This window comes from Morus notabilis, unplaced genomic scaffold, assembly GCF_000414095.1.
Source record: "Morus notabilis unplaced genomic scaffold, ASM41409v2 Scaffold243, whole genome shotgun sequence".
NCBI classification, from domain to species: domain Eukaryota; kingdom Viridiplantae; phylum Streptophyta; class Magnoliopsida; order Rosales; family Moraceae; genus Morus; species Morus notabilis.
This window is the reverse complement of record NW_010359811.1, coordinates 534,032-553,455: the sequence shown is the minus strand read 5'-3', so window position 1 is coordinate 553,455 and position 19,424 is coordinate 534,032. Positions and strand designations below refer to the sequence as shown.

The 19,424-nt window shown below is 33.3% G+C and overlaps 2 pseudogenes; one reads left to right on the top strand and one right to left on the bottom strand.

The window, feature by feature from the left end:
* Positions 1-5,995: 5,995 nt before the first annotated feature.
* Positions 5,996-12,694, bottom strand: LOC21400542 (annotated as a pseudogene).
* Positions 12,695-16,125: 3,431 nt separating this feature from the next.
* The window catches only part of LOC21400540, a 5,720-nt pseudogene continuing 2,421 nt past the window's right edge, over positions 16,126-19,424 (top strand).

Sequence of the window (19,424 nt, the reverse complement as noted above, 5' to 3'; positions counted from 1 at the left end):
GTGTAACTCAATGGTCAAAACTTTAAAATCGGAAATTGCATTCCATATCTTATCCGGCATAATTTTTTTGCTGGAGACCAACTTCTTTGGCTTCTTGCGGTAACTGTTCTCCAATTTTCACGGGTGGTGGGAGTGACAAAATGGGAATATTTTTTCTGCCCCTTTAATCAAAAGGTGCCTTATATGCTATGTTGTTGACTTGTATTTATAAGAAAAGAAGAAGCACTTGGGAGACAAGGGGCTCTGCTAGTGTGGACCGGATTTTGGATTGGCTACAGGGTTATGCCTCTTTGAATTCCTCTTTACCATCCTTTTTTGACTAAAAAAAAACCCTTTTCTAGGTTTGCCCTTTAGTTTGTCTGGTAAAGTCCTACCATGATGAGAGCACTAAACCCATTTGCCCTACCTTCTTGTTTCTGCCTACCAATTACTGAAACCATGCTAATTGATGTTTCTTCCTAATTTACACAAGGCCGATTTTTTTTTTTTTTGCTTGGGTGAAACCAAAGATTTACACTAATAATAGTATAGTAGTAATTATTTTTCACGATTTTTATATTTTATTTAATTGATTTTAAGTCACTTTTCAAGGTCTATAATTCACAAATTCTTATATAGTAGTGTCATTCTTTATTTATTTATTTATTTTTTTTAGCAATTTTGGTTTGAAATATGAGATACTTAGTTAAATTTTGGGGTAAATTGAAATGGTTTTAAAATTTTCATATAAACATCATAAATGGAAAAATTTAGAGGGGGCAAATCCAAAGGGAAAAAACTAGTGTGAAAAAAATTTGATTGGGGCAAGATTAAAGGGGCCTCCTTGCATGAGTGGTGCAATTGCCCCCACTCGGCCTACCACTGGATGTGGGGTGCAAAATGGTAAGCAGTGGCATTGCCTGAAGTGCGATTATCTAACCAAAGGGAGAACTTTGTTAAACCATGGACCTCCAATATTCGATGCAGATAATGTTTTTACTGAATGCTCTTGGGAAGGAAAAATAATAAGATAGAAATATCAGATAACAAGTTCCAGAAGTAATTGCTTATTGAAAAAAAAAAAAAAAAAAAAAGTTCGAGGAGTAATTTGGAAGAGAATGATTTGCATGTTCTAATAAGTGAGCAATATTAAGGTCACTCTTGTATTGACTACAGCTTGCTCTTCTCTCAATTCCAAAGCAAAATTGAGCCATCGATTGTTGGTTTCTTTTGGCTAGAGCGGCTAAAAGCAAAAAGTAAAGAGAAAGAAAAGAAAAGGAGTAATTATGCACAAGAGCTCCTATTCCCACCACTCCAGAAAGCAAATGAAATGTCAGTATCCACATTACCAAAAGAATCATACCCGAATCAGATTGATTGTCTTTTTCCATATCATTTTGTCTGGCACTTAGTATTTACAATGATTTTGCCGTGTTCGAATTTCATAGGACACAAAGTTATATTGCCGATCAGGATCGGGATCCAAAGGCAATAGCCGTATTCAAATCAAGTTTAATGAATATGAACGAAAGAGCGCTTTTTGTTTGTAATAAATGACACGATTGCGACATCAAATGTAACGATAAAACTCTTTTTGAAGTTTACGAAAACAATTGAGAATTTACAATGAGTATGTGCGGATGATAAATACTTGCAACAAAACTTGCACGGTTAATTTGCAAAAGCCAGATTATTACTTTGTAGTGTGATAATATCCAAATTTGGCTACTTCTCTCGTTCATGAAGGCGACGTTAAGAAGCTATTGCCAAGGGAGTCCGGGGTAAACTTTGGACCTTCACCTACAACAAAGATCAGTTACTAGATTGCAGCGCTTCTCAAGGCCCTCCGTGTTAGAGTAACCCTGCCGGGGCGGTCCCTTTACTGGAAAAAGAAATGAAAATTCGAAATTAAAGGTCTTACCGCGCTTAGAATCATCCTTGCCAGAGACGTGTGACTGAAAATAATGCACTACACGGGATGACATACCAATGACAAATTCTTTCTCATCTTAAATTAGAAGTGGGAGAGACTGGAGCTATATCAATAGCAACCATAAATTAATTTGATACGATATAAAAAGAATACAATAGTTCTAGATCTGGTTCAAGACGAACTAGTGAAGGGAATTTATTGAAACCCTTGAATTCAGAATATGGTAAAGTAGCTCCTGGGTGGGGAACTACTCCTTTGATGGGTATCGCAATGGTTCTATTTGCGATATTCCTATCTATTATTTTAGAGATTTATAATTCTTCTATTTTACTGGATGGAATTTCAATGAATTAGATTCACAAGAACTATTACCTAGCTTTTCAATACAGAGTGAAGCATTTAGGTCTCTGATTTTTATCCCATTTTATTTTGGTAGTTCGACCGTGAAATTTCTTTGTTTCTATATTTTCGGAATATGAGTGTGCGACTTGGTGTATTATAATAAAAGGTTCATTTGATTTGGTGTGATACAAGAAGTCTTTTTTTTATTAAAATAATAAATAATTAAAATAGAATATTATAATTATATTTAAAGTATAATAAGATATTAAAGTAGAATAATGGATAACATAAGAGACAAGAGTTGGTCTACAAATATTTTTATTTTCGCGTCAAGCACTAATTTATTTTTAACGTTTAATTAGATCGAGTAATTATTCAAAAATTAAGAACAGGAGAGATTTTTTTAGCCAATTTAACTTTCTGTACAGTGAATGATGGCCTTCCATTTTATCTTATTTACTGGTGTTGGTCATTCATACAGAATCCATTGTCTTCGGCCTAGTCAATTCCAAGTCCTCTAGTCTAATTTTTAGGGCTCTAGAGCCTCAAGCCGTCGGATTGTTATGATTGAACCCTTTGAATCATAACATTTTAAGATTCTAAGTCTTTGTACAGTTAGTAAAATAACAATATTAAAAAGTAAAATTAGCAAAATGACATTCAATAAAATGAGTGCTGTCATTTTGCAAATAAAAGTTTTTAAAAGATCATTTTACAAAGTGTTTCCCTTAAAAGTCATTTTGCAGAATTTTTATCCCCGTGATGCCATCTCCAACCGAACTCCAAATTTCCAAAATGGAGCAACAAATGAACTCCAACCAGGCGCTAATGCGCCACGCCAAAATGAAAATTCCAATCATTGGGATGAATGATGCGCCAAATGTGGCGCCTGCTTTCTCATTTTCGCTTTTGCGCTATTTTTTTTTTTTTTTTGCTTTTGTTAATTAGAATAGGAGCCCATTTGCATTTTTTAGGTCCTAATTTTTACCCCAAGTTCAAAAACATGATCAAAATTGTTCCCTTTTTACTACCAAGAAATAAAAATCCTTTTGGTATCCTAATTTTAAATTTTTTAAAATGATTTTTAGTTTAATTTGAATATTTGTGAAAATAAACTAAATTATAAAAATTAGATGACAATTCTAAAAATTCAAAATATTACAATAATTAGAATAAACTTATATTAATATTAAAATAAACTTAAAAAAACATAACATACTCGTTTGGAAGGTATACTCAAACTATAATTTTTGATTTTGACGTTTGAAATTTAAATTTTTATGAGAGAAAAATATTGTAACATAATCAATAATTTGAGTTTGAGTATATGAACAAACGGATCCAACATAAAATATAACTGATAGACATTAAATAAAGTTACACTAACACAATGACGAAATATAACATAAAGCATCAATAATTTAGTAATATGGTAGACCAGTTCCAGATCCTGCAATACCATCAAAATATTGGCCAAAAGCATTCGGCGTAGGAGATGGCCCTTGGTGTTGTTGTTGTTGTTGAGATCTTTTATGCATAATCTTTATTGTTCAGCTCGAATAAACTCACGTCCGTGTTTAATTAATATTATTTCTTACGAAATGGTTAAATAATATATTATTTATTACATTAATATGTACTATATGATTATGTTTGATAGCTTATATTGTATTGTATAAGGTGTATTATGTTGTGTTATATTATCATAATACAATACGGTGTTTGGTGTCTTGATGTATTGTATAAAGGATCAATGCAAAATTTTATTAAATAATTTTGGGGAATATAAACTTTAAAAAATTTTGGAGTCAAAATATAATTTTTCAAAAGTTTTGAGGTCAAAATGAAATTTTATAAAAATTTTGGGGTCAGAGTGTAATTTTACAAAAGTCTTGGGTGAAAATATAATTTTACAAAAAATTTTTAGTCAAAATATAATTTTTAAAAAATAAAAAATTTACATTGTGCCCCCTAAATTTTTCAACATTATAAGTTCGGACATGACCTTATGTTAGCCCAACCCCGACCTCTAGTTTTGCTCAATCCCGACATAAATTATTGATCCACTATAAAATAATACAAATACAATACGCCAAAATGTGCCTTATTTAATAATACGACACAAACTATATTAATTTACCATCTGTATTAGTTTATATAATGCAATGGTCATACTAAACATTATATTATTGTATTATTATACAATATAATGCTTTAATAAAGTCAAATAAACATGCTTTGTATGTGCATAATTGATTAAATAGATTAATTATTAATAATTATTATAGTAAGAAAAAAATAGAATAAGAAAAATGAATATAAAAGGTAGAATATTTCTTTTAGAGTAAAGTTTAAAATAAATGAATTGGAGATGAATTTCTTGAAAATAGAACAACTCTAAAATAAAGCGATGGGTTGGAGATGGCCTCCAGGGTGGGAAATGGCTAACTAGTGTTGGGATTGTTTAAATATGACATTTAAAAATTTGTTAAGTTTTATCACATCTAAAAGTGGACAAAATTTTCAGCAAGTCTGGCGCTACATTTGGGCGCCGCGGCGCTGGACTGGACAAAATTTTCAGCAAGGCTGGCGCTGCATTTGGGCGCCGCGGCGTTGGACTGGCAGAGAGCATAGCGCCGTGGCGCTGAGTTTGGGCGCCGCAGCGCTCTGGCTTGCACAAACGGTTTCTGGTTTTCCCGAAATTGGCGCTGGAGCGCCCGAAACTGGCGCCGCAGCGCCGTAACGTTCAGATACGTTTTTTGAAACTTGAATTGACACCAATTCAAATGGGAAAAGTACATTTTCAAGTTTGGTTGTGTCTGTACGTAATGGTATGATAAAAAACTATAAAAGAACAAGAATTGCTGATAAATAAGTGAGAAATAATACTCTGAAATTCCTCTCTCTTCTTGTTCAAAGTTTTCCAGAAATTCAAAAGTTCTTGTGTTCTTATTGTTGTTGTCATTTTGCTTGTGATTAACAACTTAAAGGCTTGTCATATCCTGCGAGCGATTTACTGAGAACCCGAAACAATCTCTAACGAGAGGGGACAAATTACGCTTTAAGAAAAGCATACTTTCTACGTGTTTCAAGTCTCATTTCCCTCAAGATTTTCAACAACTAGCGTAGCAGGTAACCCATTACCAATCATCAGTTTTAATCCACGTGGCAATACATCAACAGATCTCAACATCCGACGGTTAAGTCCAGGCACTAGAACGACTCTTTTGAGAATATCTATATCCTTAATCTTACTCTTTTCTCCACTCAAATAACAAACGTGATACCTAACATGCAAAAATTTAATCTGCACAAACATAAAAAACGGAAAGAGAGATAAAAGAGCTCTTGATTGTTGAGCAATGAATTGAATACGCACCGAAACAATCAAACAATATGCTGTACATTTTATGTACCGAAGTTAGACCAAAAATTTTACGTACCTGAACAGACAACACTTAAGTTTGGTTCATGGATTCAGAACATGATTCAGAATCATTTTCAGTTTACGTGTGTTTTTTATGAGAGAAAATACCGTAACGAATCATACACTATGATTCAAATTATGACACGAATTCTTATACCAAACACCCATGTCCCATTTGCCTTATGTCGAGCAAGGAATAAAAATATAGAAAATAAATGAATACTGGGAAGAATGTACGCATAGATCCACCTCCCAGCCATATTATGAGAAGGAAACTTGTTGAGTAAAAAAGACAAAAAGAAAAGCAATTACCATTAGCTCTCAAGCTTGGCAAACGGATTTGACAGAGAATGATAAAAAATAGCAGCAGCAGGAGGCCTAGGCAACGGCCTGAGAAGAATATCCGAAGCATGAATGGAAGGATTACCATAAAATCTTGAGTTTTCTTCTGTCCGGGTTATGATTATACTCCCTTCAAGTGAACACCCAATAAAAGCACCTGCAAAGTTGATCAACTCTAATCGGAAAGATTTGCAAGTAAAAATGAAGGAAATGCATTCCTAGGCCTCCCAAGCAGTCATATAAAAGGTTTAGCTGAGCATAAGTCATAAAAACTTGGTCGAAAAATGAGATAAACATGGAAACGAAGTTAGAGAGTCAGCTACCAATTTATGAGACATGGGTCCTGAGTCTTTTACAAAAAAAGGTTTTTGCTTCTCACTAATCAACATATGTCTTATTGCAATGGGGTTTAGACCTATGAGGTCTTTTTGTTACATGGAACTAAGTAGCTTTTTGTTTCAGACAGCCAAATAGAAGATCAATATTCTCTAAATTTGTATGATTGTATGAAAGTAAATGAAGTCATAAGCCAACAATCCAATCAACCGATCAAACCGACTGATCCAATCCAATCCAAGTTTAAATGGATTCGTTTAAAAGTAAATGAAGTCACAAGTTTAAATGGATTAGTTTAAAAGTAAATGAACTATTACACTTTCACAAAGCCGCTCCCAGCAAAACTTGCACTTGTGTTTGGACTCTAAAAGGAAGAGGGAAAGACCTTACCTTTAGAGCAACTATAGATATAGCAAGCAGCACAGCCACCAACTCCAGCATGTACATCAGCTTCGGCAACCCGCCCAACAATGCCTGCAGCTGCACTTAGACCTGCTCCAACTGAGAAATGCAAGTTCCCGCTAAACGTTCTTGACAGCACTTTCAGTCCTCAACACAATGATGAAATCTGTAAATTCTCCTCCAGCGTGATGGACATGACAAAAGAGTTTTTGTGACAACCCTAATTAGTGGCCGTCACTATAACTGAATTTTTACTTGTACTTATTGAAATTTTCTTAAAATTTACGGAACATTTTTTTTTAAAAGTCTTATAGTAACATATACTATGAATTGCTTTCTTGATCGAAACATTCAAACCTTAATATATATGATTCTCAAAACATGTAGATATATCTATATGTATATACTTACTCCGTAAGTCTTGTTTACTAACAGCCATAATCTAAAACCATTTAACATATAGTTTTAGAATCATAATTAACAAAACTACTTGTAACGTAAAACTGATTGCGAAAATATTTGCGAGCGGTATCCATTCCCCGATCTACACATCGTTCGTCCATTCGCCGTCAGCCCATCATGTATTATACGCAGGTTGCTTACCTACAGTATAAATATTTTATGATGAGCTTTCGCTCAGCAAGTAGAAACTATCTCTCGCAAAAATAACTGTAAGTTCACATGAATAAATATGCATGAGCTGATTATGCTTAATTATGATGTCTTATCATAGTCTTATTATCTTATCTTATCTTTCTTACTGATGGGCCCGAGTGCTCATACCACATGCGCGCAATCATCGGGACGTGAGGGTTTGCAAGGTCCCCAACGAACTGAACTGAATGCCTCCCTCTCAGAGGACATTATTATTTTCTTTTTCTTTATTCTCCCTTAGGAGCCTGAGTTATCTCCCTCTCAAAGGTTGGTACGGCAACTGAGTTTTTCTTATAAGTTCCTTTTGACTTATTAAGCTGTATGCAATATGACATAGCATAGCATATTATAACATGAAATGTACTCAAACACATATATTTCATGTGAAATGCTTAAGTGTATGCAGTAATACCTAGCATAGCATACATACTTTAATTGTACTCAAACACATATAATTCATGTGAAATGCTTAAGTGTATGCAGTATGACCTAACATAGCATACATACTTTAACTGTACTCAAACACATATAATTCATGTGTACTATTTATTTTAAAAATCTATTTATACTGTAGGCAAGATTCCTACTTACCTGATTTACAGAGTTAGAATTCACTTTTCGCCCAACAGCCTAGTCTCTTACTTGCTCACTTCTGAAAATGAACACCCATTAAAAGTGTGAGATTAACTGTCGTTTGCTATTCTATTTTTGCAACTTATGAAAGAAAATCTAACCCTTTCCTTAAGGCACAACCAAAACAAGTTACGAGAGTTGCTTTTCAACAATGATTTTGATTCTTCTTATATTGTTGATTTCAATCAGCAGCTTCATATCATGTGGTATGTTTTCCAGTTGGCCATAATGTTGCTTGTTCGAACTTATGTCTGTAATGCTACACGTTGGGATGATTTGCTCGATAAACTATTAAATTCTTTAAAAGAAAGTATTTTTTTAAAAAATTTTCTTTACGAATACTTTTGTTAAAATGAGGTTTAATACCATAATATTTTACTAAAATCACATCTCGGGTCTTTTGATAACTTTTTGTTAAAAACCAACACTGTGTTAGTTTCGTTTTGTTAAACCTTGCAGTTCCTGAAATCTGCGTTTTACTGCATCTTAGAGTCGGATTTCAAAATTTTGTTCTTTGCGACAATTCTTCGTCTCGTTGAGATCTAAAATTGTCATTTTTAGTGAAAGTTAAAATTCAACTTCTAAAGGCCTCGTTTGGTTGAAAATAGTGACTACTGTTTTTTTTTTGGCTGTAGGAATGCTGTAGCAATATTTTTAAAATGTTGTAGGAATGCTATAGCAATTTTTTTGAAACTGTGTTGGACAGCCTGTCTGTTTTTGCAAAAATGGCTTCAAACTTGCATTTAGAGTTAAATTTGGGTTTTGTCATAGTCACAGAAAACGTTCAAAACATTGAGAACTATAAGTTCTAGTTAATAAATACTGAAAAATCTCGCTCTAGGGTCCTCATTTTCGCGTTCAAAGTAACCGAAATTTTTTTTCCTCCAACCCAAAATAAGCAACTTAAACCAAACATAAGCATACCACATAATCCTAATCAAACTAACCTCAAAACACACAAAACTAATATAAAACTTACACACCCTTATTACAACTAATTTCCTCAAGAACCACAGATTACATCCATAAATTCAAGCTTAGAGTTGGCTAGAAAAATAATGGAGAAGAGTTTAAGAAATTACCCTTGAAGAACTCTCTCTCTTGTAAACCTTTGAACTCCTCTAAGATTTGTTAATGGCTTAGAACTAGAAAAATATAGGAAAATTTGAGAAGAATATTTCTATATTTCAAACTTTACTAAAATATGAGAAAGAGAGGATTTAGAGTTTATACCCTTGGAGAAATGCTTGACTAGACTCCTCTTAGAACCATTTGATCTCCTTCTTCTTCTTCTATTGTTTGCTAGTGGCTTAAAGTTGAGAGAGTGGGAGAAAATATTTGAGAGAGAATGGAGGGAGTATGACTGGTTTTGAGGTGGAGAGTAAAAAAAATGAGGCTTAGCTTATGATAGTTCCTTTTATAGATAAGTTAGTGATCATTTATTTAACCCCAATTCACTCCATTAATCAACCAAATTTTTGGTTCAAATCCCCCATGCATGGCCGGTTATAGATGGAGAAAAGAAGGAGCAAGTATGCCATGATTTCCTCTTCAACCACTACCATCACATCACACCTTAACATGAAACCTTCTAGCACACTCAACTAGCCAAAATTTGGCTCTAATTTCACTATGCATGGTCGGCCAAGTGGAGAAGGAGAGAGAGAAAAATATAACCTAACCCTTGTGCTTTTGTCCACTCTCTTAAGTTTCTCATTAAAACTGTTCAAAATTATACTGACTGTAATTTTCTCCTATATGTACTGGATGCTAGTTCGTATTGTGCTTGGAGATTCTTGGAATTAAGATTCCTAAACTGTATTTGTACTGAAAATTCTTCCGTATTAAAGTACGGTGAGAAATTATCGATCGAATTTACTTGATCGCAAAAACATGAACTTAACATGAAATCTGCTACAGAATTTAGGAATGCAGATGTTAATTCTATAAATCCTTCAATCACAAAATATACATAATATATTTTTTTCCAGGAAAAATCCTTGACTTAAATACATGAATTGTATTATTTAAATTCTGAGATTTTTTTAGTCATTACAGTTTTAACCTTCTGAACTGGAATCTAAAGGCAAAATATGCATTAAAGCAATTCCTACTAAGGCCTTTCTAGTAAAAAGATATGAACAGATCATGCATTCAGTGTAGCCATTATGCAATTTGCTGTCTCTGTATAAAATTAACATTTGTTGCTAACCTAGACTTTTTCCTTAAATCTAGAAGTAGCATGATACACCGAAGTCCATTATAGCTTCTGACAACAGACCTTAGTTTGCAAAAACAGTTGCTACTCATCCGTCTGCCTCTGTTACGGTAAATTTTTGTTATTACCTTTTTCATATTTTAACATGTCAGCAAACAAAATGCATATCTATCAAAAGTACCATTAGCTGAAGATCAATATCGCGTGTTAAGCCTATTTAAAACGAGCAGCATTTTCAGTATATCAACCTTTTAAACGAATCCATTTAAACCTGTTAATATCTTGTTTGATGGCCGTTCATTGCTTTCAATAGAATACATACACTTATCAATATGGAAAACTGATGTTCATATTAGTTGTGCATTGCACTAGCATACTTGTACATGTCATTACATGCCCATCATCTTAATATGCATATTCTACTCTTTTTTTTGTCTTGCTCAGTCAACAAGCATTTTTCTTCACTTATTTCTTAGAATGTTCACGTAATGCAGAATCATCCTTGAACAAGCAATAAGCTTATTAATGAAAAATGGCCACAAAACATCGATAAAATATTCAAAAGCTCAATTACAATGCTCATATCTCTCTAAAGGTACAGTTAGCTAACCTGAGGTCCCCATCCAATTCCAAAGGAAGAAATGGCTGATGGTGGAGACCAAGATCCATCTTGCCTACGAGCAACTACTAGCCCTGTTCCAACTTTATAGGTCACCATTACACCAACCTTAGCAACGGTAAGAATAGCAAGGCCTTTTGCTTCTTTCAAAATAGCATCTGGTATGGATTTTTCATGTTTCAGATTTCCAACCTGATCAATTTTTGTGTGTTAAGAAAAAGAAAGAAAGAGAGAAGAAATAAAAGGAAAAAGAAATTCCGAAGCAGAAAGACTGCCTTCTAAAACTCTATACCAAATGCCCTTCATTTATCAAGGATAATATGATTAACTTTAAAATAGAAATTAGGTTTTAGAAGATTCACATCTTAAAAAGACCAACTTGTTAATCTAGTTAAGTCGTGAGAAGAGAAGAGGTGTGACGGGTTACCTTGTTATAACCCTGGATAGTGTTTGTGGCCATATAAATTTCAGCTTCCATGGACTGGCCCCATGGAAAATTAATCCATGATCGAATAGTGCTTAAATCAGTCAAATCATGGGTTGGCAACTGAGCAGCACGACTCACTCAATCTATCAAGGAAGATTGGGCCGGCTCAAGACGCACACAACACACATCACACACTCGTTGTGGATTTGCAGTACGGAACTTTGTTGGCAACAACTGATGGATCTTTAATTCAACGTTGAGCTTATACTGTGAATAATTATGTATTATAAGTTGTCATATAAGATTAAGCTCAATTAAAAATAATCTATTAAGATTTGGGTATTTTAAATTTTAATGTATCTAATAAGGTGTGAGCTTTTAATGTGTAGAGACTTAAGGGTAATTTCTATTTTTATGATGGGCTAAAATAGAAATAGCAAGTTATATTTTATTTCTTTTGACATCTCATCATCAAAGAGAGTACAGAGAGAAAGTTAAAGGGTTCTCTAAGAAAACGTGTTGATCTGAAAGATAAACTACATGACTCTAAAGAGAAATCAGCTAATATGGATTTAAGTACGCTTCTGTTTACAGATTTTTTAATTCTTAATGATCTAATATGAATGTTCTTGACTTTTGAGTGATGGTTTTCACCAAATTATTGATTTCTAACAACCTCCTCACCTTAGAGCACGCGTTACAGAAAATTCGTCCACAAAAGCGGCAGTGGTGCCTAGAGCACATGATAGGATGAAAGCGGGCGTTACAAAGCATGCAAGATGAAGCTGCAGTCAGCCAACCACTTTGATGGCTCTGCTTCAAGAATCTCCTGAATATTACCAAAATTTGCCTCTGTAAAAGTTTGAGCCATCTCTTTCCAAGCTTGCTCTAGAAGATGACTTGATACCTAAGGAAACATAGATCTATTGACATCAAGAGAAGCAATGGTACACACTTTCCCTTGAGCTACAACTACCTCTCAGAAATGACATCCCACATAGTGAGCTCTTTGTTTTCTCCGAAAACTTAATCATCCGCACCTCAAATGACATACTATATGACCAGTTTACCTAGGAGGAGAAACTTCCGTTTTGTTAGGGCCCGTTCAGTTCGCTGATTTGAGTTTTTAATTTAAGTTGAGATGTGACTTTATGTGAGAGTTTTTACTGTAACAAAAAAGTTAAATGTGACTGTTTCTGAGAGCTTTTAAACTCGAATCGGTGAAATGAACGGGGCCTTAATAATCGGTATGAAATCTAAAGAGGTTCAAACATCTTCACATGGAAAATGACTTTAGAGACAAATATATTTGTGAGTTGCCGCAGCTCCCCAGCCTGGAAAAGACTTACGAGCATCCTATCTGGAAAACCTGTTTTTTCCATTAATCAAACACCAGAAACTCGTATTACGGGCTACTAATGTTTTAGCGCTTATTTACCTGAAAATCAATACATTTGCCCAGAAATTCTAAAACATTCTTAAACACATATAATAGGTAAATGATTGATATAAGTATGAACCACCTACAGAAAGCTAATTGTGGTTTTCTCAAACTTGATCAAATGTTTGACAGTGCTTCTGTCAAATTCCCATACATTCCTTAAAGTTTCTTATTCTGGTATTTGTTCCTTTTGTTTTCAAAATGCACAAATCCTCACAATCATGTGTTTGATTTTCGCGTTTGGAAAGGATCAAAGTAATACCATCACCAGAACAAACTTCTAGGACTGACTCATATGCACATTAAAATCTCGTTTTGGTTGGTTAACGACGACATTAACTGCAAAAAGCACTTATCTCTTCTACTTCATCTAGTTTCATAGTTTATGTCTGCAAGAGATGCTAACAAATTCTTATTATAATGCAACAAAAGAAAGAGCTTTCAATCTTGTTTCCCCATCATTCACCAGGAAAAAAAAAAAAAAGAGCACCTTTATCTAAGTCATTTTTCTCTTGTTTTTTTTAAGCAAAATATTATCTTAAACCCATCAGATATTATTTTTAGTTCTATAAATGTAAATATATTATACAGCCCCTCATTCATGCTTCTAAAAAATGTTAACTATTGAAAAAAAGAAACCACAAACATATAACAGAAAAAATAAGTTCTCATTATTTTATGTATCGATTGGCTAAAAGTGTCCTACAAACTTATTCTCTTCAACGAAAAGCATAAAAGGAAGGTTTGAGTATTTTTCCAAGTACGTGGATACCGGGCAGGGAAAAGAAAGAGCTGAAGTCTTCGCATTCAATGTTGGGGTAGAGTTTTAAGTTTCGTTTAGTTTATTGATTTGAGATTTTAATTTGAATTAAAATATAATTTTATGTGAGAATTTTTTACTGTAGTAAAAAAAAATTAGATGAGATTTTTTATAAAAATTTTTAATTATAACAAAATTAAAATTAAAAACTCAAATCGGTAAAATAAATGATCAATCGGTCACTCCATCACCATTGACGCTTCCTTTCTCTGCCGTTTCTTGTCCATCAACACACTCACGATGACTAGGTATTTCTCCAAAACAAATATGCAGATAGCTTATTTATTTGCTTATTTATTTGATGAATTGGAAAAAAAAAAAAAATCAATCACGTTTTTACCTATTTTGTACATTTACCCCCTCAACTTGTAGAGGTTTAGTAACTTGCGCCCTAAGTTTTAATGTTTGCAATTTACCTATCCAACTTGCAAAACAGTTACAATATACCTCATTTTATCAATTTCTCCTATTTTTTTAATTATATTTAAGGGATTGAGAGTTGAAGAATTGACATATTTGTGTTACGTTTGAATTGAGATATTGAAATTCTTTTATTTTTTATCATTAATTTAACATAATCATTATTAAAATAGGGGCATATTGTAACTGTTTTACAATTTGAGAAAAAAATTTCTAAAAGTAGAAATTTGAGAGGCAAATTGCTAAACCACTACAAATTTAATGGTTAAATGTGCAAATAGCCCATATGTGTGCGATTTTTTTTTAGATTCACTTTAATAAAAACATTTTAATAATATTAGAATGATACCATCAAATTTTATAATATTATTTTTATACCTTATAACATTTTTTTAATGTAAAATCATCTTAATATCTTTTTCCTCTTTTACTTAAAAAGAAAAGACACCTTAAATATCATTCATTGATAACTGTTTTTAAGAAAAATCATTTATTAATATTTGGACACAAGGGTAATATTAACTTATATTTTTGTGTTTTTAAAATTTTTAGACATGTTAAATAAACAAGATAAAAGGATAAAAAAAAATCATTCCATGTCCCGAAATATAATTTTAGGGTCCCATAATGAATTTGTTTAAATGTCATAATACTATTTCAATTGTATCATAACATAAGGTACAAAAGCCTTTTTAAAAAAATATATATATTTTTCACAATAAAAATAAATATTGGAGTAACAATTCTATTAGTTATAAATAAATGAGAATAATTTTCACAAAAAGAAAAAGATACAACTACAATAAGTGGCAGCAAGCACCAAAAAAAAAAAAGGAAGGATAAAATAACAAAATTTCAGTGAGCACCATGATGTTTCATTATTTACAAGTTGGACTTTGAATTTTTACTTCTAGCATTCAAAATTATAAATTTAACAATCATTTACAATATAAATTAATTGGTAAAACATGTCAATTAATGAAGTTCAAAATATCAACATTAGAAAAGTTCAAACATCAAAGTCCAACTTGCTAACTAACGAAAACTTTAAGGAAAAAAAACTAAAAATACAACTCCAAATGGTAAAAAAAAAAAAATATATTTATGCTACTACATTTAAAAGCAAATAATTTTTATTTAATTAATAAAATGAAAACAAAATATTTAAATGACATAAATAATAGGTTTCCACAAAATCATTATAAACGAGATACATTTCTCAAACCTTTTAAAGTGCTATTATATAAGAAATATTGGGGCATCCTTTCCTTAGTTGAAGTTTTTCCAGTATTGGATCTCAATTGTAATAGATTTTCAAATTTATTGTCACATTTGTCAAAATAAAATATTCGGGATTTGAGTTGTTAAATTTTAATAAATTAAAAATAGTAGAATTAACCTTTAAAAATAAACTTTACATTTATATAATGGGAATTTTCAATTCTGTAAAAAAAATTATGTTTTTATTTTATTAGTTTTATCAATTATATGACGTTTTAAGTATATATCAAAATATGTGACATTTAACACGTTTGAGTGGTTTTTTTTTTTTTAAAAGGGTTTAACACATTTGAGAATTGAGTTAGATATTATGTCCTTTGTTTTAGATGAATTATGGTACGAAAAGGAATTATTCAGAATAACTGGGATCTACATATCATAAATCCTCCACAAATAGATCATTCATAGGAATAAAAAATGGAAATATATTCTTTTATTCTTTTGATTTTTTTTGTTTGTTAATTAGTTCTTTTGGTCTTTTTTGTTTTGTTTTATTTTGTTAAACAAATGTCTCTTCTTCCCCACAAAAAAAAAAAAAAAAAACACAAAAGAAAAAAAGTGTCTTTCTTCATTAATTGGGAAATCATGGGGACCGGATGACAATTATTAAGAGCAGCAGAGTAGAAAATCCGCACGTGATTGGTCAGTGACGGCATTCCCGTCCTCGAGCCGTGACGCTTAAATATTCTCCCCACAATTAATTTCTCTATCCTCTTACCCATAACCAATCAGAATCCGCGTGCGCTCCACGCGCACTCTTTCTCTCTCTTAACTTCTTCTGCTTTCTCTCTCCTCCAAAATTTGAAACCCTAATTTCACGTATTTTTGTTCATTTTCCCGTTTCCGCAAATTTCATCTCTAGATTTTTTCTTGGAAAACAAATCAAAACCACAAAAAAAAAAAAAAATCGAATTTTTATCTCAGAAAGTACTAGAAATTTTCACAATCCTCACTTGGAATATTATTACCCCAGCTAAGAAATTTTCCGAGCTTCCAAACAAATCTTTCCTTTCCACTTCTCTTCTCTGTGAAGCTTCAAAACCGTAAGTTAAGCGCCCTTTTCCCTCTTTGGATGCTTTAATCAGGTCAAAAACCATTATTTCACAGTTCGTTTTTCTTCCGTGAAGCTTGAATCTCGAGAAAAAGGAAAATTTATACTGGAGTAATGAAGATTCTCTGAAAGATCCGAGAAAAGGGAAGAAACTTTATTTGGTTTTTGTCTGGTATGATGTCGGTAGAGAGATCGTTCGAGGCTTGGGAGGAGGTACAACGGCACGGTCAGGACCTAGCGGACCGGCTGGCGCAGGGCTTCACTGGGTTGATTCAGTCCCACATAAACCCTCCTTTTCAATGGCCGAACCCCCATAATTCCAAGCTCTTCGACCTGGAATTCCCGCCGCAGAGCTTCGGCAACAGGGACTTCGGGCTCGTCGTCGACAGCAGCTCGGGAATCAACGGGGTTTCCGCGATTCTCGACATCGGGAATAGGATTGGGCAAGCCGGGGCGGATTTCGGCGCCTGCTGGTTCAGCAGTTCTTCAGGAGGCTGCCTGTGCCGTTCCGCCAAGACGAGAATGAGATGGCAGTGGTGCGAATGGACGTCGAGAAGAATCGGCTTGGGGGTGATGTGGGTATGAGAGTTAGGGAGGAATTGGGACCGTTGACGGATCGGCTGAGGGATTTCGGGTTTGTTGAGAATGACAATGGTGGTGGTGATGGAGTGGGGGATGAAGAAGTTGCTGGCTTTAATCTAAGGAATGCTGGCCATCTTGGTAGACCCCAGGTATATTGGATTTAGTTTCATTAGTAAGTTCAATTGTAGTTCTTAGTTATTGATTGACCAAATTATTATAAGATTGAGAAAGGAGAATTTCTAGTGAGATTGTTGGATCGATTGGTGGATGTGAAGGTGAAACTTCGCCACTTATATTATCTGTTCGGGGGAAATGTCTTGCTTGCATCAAGTATTTTGCTAAGCCTAATGTTTAAAGTTTCTTTCTAGTCTTCTTGTTTGTTGTGATGAAAAGATTTGTTTCATTTTGGTGGAGAACTCTAGCAAGGTTGTTAAATCTTAAATGTATACAAACTAGATAAGGCACGTGTAAAGTTATTGATGATTCTAGTTTTACACTCTTGTTTAATTTAGATGCACAAATTTCACCTTGACTCATTTGCAATTACCCTTAAGCGCTTCCGTGTAAGGAAGTGTTTTAATCCTAAGTGTTGATTTAATTTGGTAACAAAAGCAATATGGTCATCATAGATCACAAGTTCGGATGGTATTCCTTGTTGATTACAAGTTCGCAACTACTAAGGTGCAGGGTAGCTGCACAAAAATAGGAATCCAATGTGGGCATAATAATAATAATTCCTTTTTTTTGGGTCGTTAATTGGGTTGGGTTGGGAGGGTGGGGTGGGGTTAGAACGGGGGGGCTGGTTCTGTTATTGGGAATTTATTATGTTGATTGGTAGCAACTTACTTTTAGTGACTTTTTGATGCAGGTTATTTGCTTTTTATGTGTCTATTGGATGTCGACAATAACAAAGCTTACATAAATTATTTGAAGACCATGGAATGTAGAATTTCTTTTGTTGTTTAGGTATTTTTTTATGTTGATTGTTGTCGGGGTGTAAGAGTACCCTTTTGTTTACTGATTGACCATAGTTTTACCCATCTGCAATTGTTGGCAGTATACTTTTTGTGTCCTTTTAGATGGGGTCGGTTGCAAGTGTTTTTCTTGTAAATAACAAACTTCATGTACAAAAATTATAGAAGAACATGGGATGTAGGATTTTTTTTTTTTGGTTATCATGGTTTATCAAATTGTTTATTTTTTAATTAATTACTTGTTTCCAATTGGATATAGGGGATCATCAATATCACGTCAACTTACGATAGTAGAACACGTGATGTGGAAAGTTCTTTGGTCGCAAGGGGAGACCTATGGAGACTAGAAGCATCCCACAATAGTTCCACTCCTAGGAACGGAAATTCATCTCTCTTCCTTGTCCAGCTTGGGCCAGTACTTTTTGTTCGTGATGCAACTCTTCTTTTACCTGTGCATTTATCAAAGCAACACTTACTTTGGTACGGCTACGATAGGAAGGTCTGCACTCTTCTTTCCTCTTGTTTTATCATGAGCATAGCTTTTGCGGCCCATTTTGGGATTACAACTTGTTATTTACTTTTGTAGCATATATATTCTTTCAAGGAATTTGCCATTCTCTTCTTCCAGGTTCTTATGCTTGTTTCTTTTGTATTATAGAATGGCTTGCACTCTCTTTGTCCAGCTGTGTGGTCAAAACATAGAAGGTGGCTCCTAATGTCAATGCTCTGTCTCAATCCCTTAGCTTGTGTAAGTTAATTTCAATTTTGTTGATGCTATGTTTGGTAGGATGGATAGAAAAGAGGAAGGAAAGAGAAGTAAAATACCTAGGTGAAGGAAGTAAAATGGTTCTCTCATGTTGTTTAGTAGAAGAGAAAGAAAAGTGAAAATAAAATGTCAAATTTAAAGCATTTTACAATAATACCCCAATACAAATAAAAATATGATGAATGGTAAAGGTTAAAATTGTTATTTTACATCTCATTTTTTTGTCGAACTTTTTCCCTCTTTTCTTTCCAAAGTTGGAAGGATTAAAAATTGGTGGGCCCCATAGATTTTTATTTTCCTTCCTCATTTCCTCTCTACCAAAGAACCTAAAATTCCATTTTCCTCTACAAAATTCTTCCTCTATTTTCTTTCCTCTCTCTTTTCCACCCTACCAAACATACTGTAAAAGTAAAATAGCTTATTGCTTCTATTTCATGAAAATTTGAAGCACCATCTCCAATGCAGAAATGAATACACTTGACAACGGTCATGCATATATGGAGACGTGTTGCCTTCACATAAACGTACTTGTGCATGATAAATTGCCAAATTAATTAATTTATTGAATTTCCTTTTAACAATTCATTAGAAATTGATTTCGTTACTGTATCTGGGCATGTTGAACCATAACATATAATTGAATTTTCGTTCTCTGAATTTTTTTCTTTATTATTATTATTATTATTATTATTATTTTTTGATTATTCTAATTTTTCTTTCTTCTCCTTGGCTCTCTGTTTTTTTTTTTTTTTTTTTTTTTTCTTTTTTTTTTTTATT